Raw genomic sequence first — 2,528 nt, forward strand, 5'->3', positions numbered from 1 at the left:
TAAACATCCACTAATAAAAAGAACATGGAATGTACAGATTATGAACCTGGGAAAATTGTCAATTATCAAAATGGAAAGGGAACACATAAATATTGATATCCTAGGCATTAGTGAACAGAAATGGACAGGCATTAGCCAGTTTAAATCTGACAATCACAATTACATAGCTTGTTATGCCTGGAATGACATATAGAAGAGGAATGGCATCACATTCATTATTAAAAAGAATATATCAAGATTTGTCATGAAGTACATTGCTGTCTGTGATAGGATAATATCCATACATTTAACAAGGAAGATCAATTAATGCCACTATTACTCAAACTTACACACCAACCACTAATGCCAGTGATGATGATATTAAAGAATTCTATCAACATCTTCAATCTTAAATTGACCAAACAAGTAATCAAGATGCATTGATAATTACTGGTGATGGGAATGCAAAGGTTGGAAACAAAGAGGAAGGATCAGTATTTGGAAAATATGGACTTGGTATTAGAAACGATGCTAAAAAAGTCATGATAGAATTTTTCAAGACCAATGACTTCTTCATTGCAAATACATATTTTTAACAAAATAAAAGATTACTACACACATGGACTTCACCAGATGGAATACAAAATTTGAATTGAATACATCCGTGGAAAGAGACTGTGGAAGGCTCCATAGCATCACACAAAACAAGGCCAGGGACAGACTGTGGAATAGACCATCAATTACTCATATGAAAATTCAAACTGAAGCTGCAAAAAATTGAAACAAGTCCAGGAGACCCAAGATATGACCTTGAATATATCACACCTGAATTTAGAGATCATTTGAAGAACATATTTGATGTATTAAACACTAAAGACTGAAGACCAGAAGAGTTGTGGGATGACATTAAGAACATCATAGAGGAAGAAAGCTAAAGGTCATTAAGAAGACAAGAAGTAAAACATCAAAATGGATATCGGTAGAGACTCTGAAACTTGATCTCAAGTATAGAGATGCTAAAGCAAGTGGAAGATGTGAAGAGGTAAAAGAGCTGAATAGAAAATTTCAAATATCAACTAGAGAAGACAAAGTCAAATATTACAATGAAATGTCCAAAGACCGGGAGTTAGACAACCAACAGGGAAAAACATACTCAGCATTTCTCAAGCTATGGGAACTGAAGAAAAAATTGAAGCCTTGGCTTGTGATATTGAAGGATTCTATGGGAAACATATTGAATGGTACAGAAAGCATCAAAAGAAGATGGAAGGAATACACAGACTCACTGCACCAAAAAGAAATAGTTGTTCAACTACTTCAAGAGGCAGGTTATCCTGAAGTAAGAAGTCCAAGGTGCATTGAAGGCATTGGCAAAGAACATGGCATCGGGAATAGATGGATTATAAATTGAAATCTTTCAATTAACTGTTGCAGCCCTGGAGGCATTCACTCATCAATGGCAAGAAATTTGGAAGACAATTACCTACTTGCAAGAGATTCATATCTGTGCCCATTCCAAAGAGAGGTGACTCAAGGAAATGTGAAAGTCATCAGACAATATCATAGATACCCCATGTGAATAAAGTTTAACTAATGATAATTCAAAAACAGCTGCAACCCTGCATTGACAGATTACTTCAAGCATGAGGATGTGGAACAAGGGATATCATTGCTGAAGTCAGTTGGATTTTGGCTGAACACAGTAAATACAAGAATGATGCTTATATGAGCTTTACTGAATATGCACAGATATTCAATTGTGTATATCATGACAAGCTATGGACAACATTGTGAATAATGAGTATTTTGGAACATCTAGTTGTTATCATGAGGAACTTGTGTATAGACTAACCAAAAAGGAAGAACACAATCATCATTTCTCAAGCTAGGAGAACTGAAGAAAAAAATCAGCCTTGACTTTTGTTAATGAAGTATTCTCTGGGCAAATTATTGAATGATGCAGAAAGCATCAAGAAAAGATGGAAGAAATACACAGAGGCACTGTACCAAAGGGAAATGGTTAATGGTCAACCGTTTCAAGAGTTAGCATATGATCAAGAGCCAATGATACCTAGGGAGGAAGTCGAAGGTGCATTGAAGGAATTGACAAAGAATAAGGGATCAGGAACTGATGGAATAAAAATTGAAATATTTCAAGAAAGTGAGAAGGCACAGGAGGCACTCACTCATCTCTTCCAAGAAATTTGGAAGACAACTATCTGGCCAACTGATTGGAAGAGATCCATATTTGTGCCCAAAGAGAGGTGACCTAATAGAATGCAGAAATAATCAGACAATCTCTTTGATTATCTCATGTGAGTAAAGTTTTACTAAAGGTAATACAGAAATGACTACAATCATACATTGACAGAGAACTTCCAGAGATTCAAGCCTGATTCAGAAGAGGCCAAGGAACGAGGGATATCATTTCTGAAGTCCGATAGATCTTGGCTGAAAGCAGAGAATATCAGAAAGATGTTTACTTGTGCATTATTGACTAAGCAAAGGCTTTTGGTTGTGTGGATCATGACAAGCTATGGACAACATTG

This window comes from Chrysochloris asiatica, unplaced genomic scaffold, assembly GCF_000296735.1.
Source record: "Chrysochloris asiatica unplaced genomic scaffold, ChrAsi1.0 scaffold00653, whole genome shotgun sequence".
Classification (NCBI taxonomy): domain Eukaryota; kingdom Metazoa; phylum Chordata; class Mammalia; order Afrosoricida; family Chrysochloridae; genus Chrysochloris; species Chrysochloris asiatica.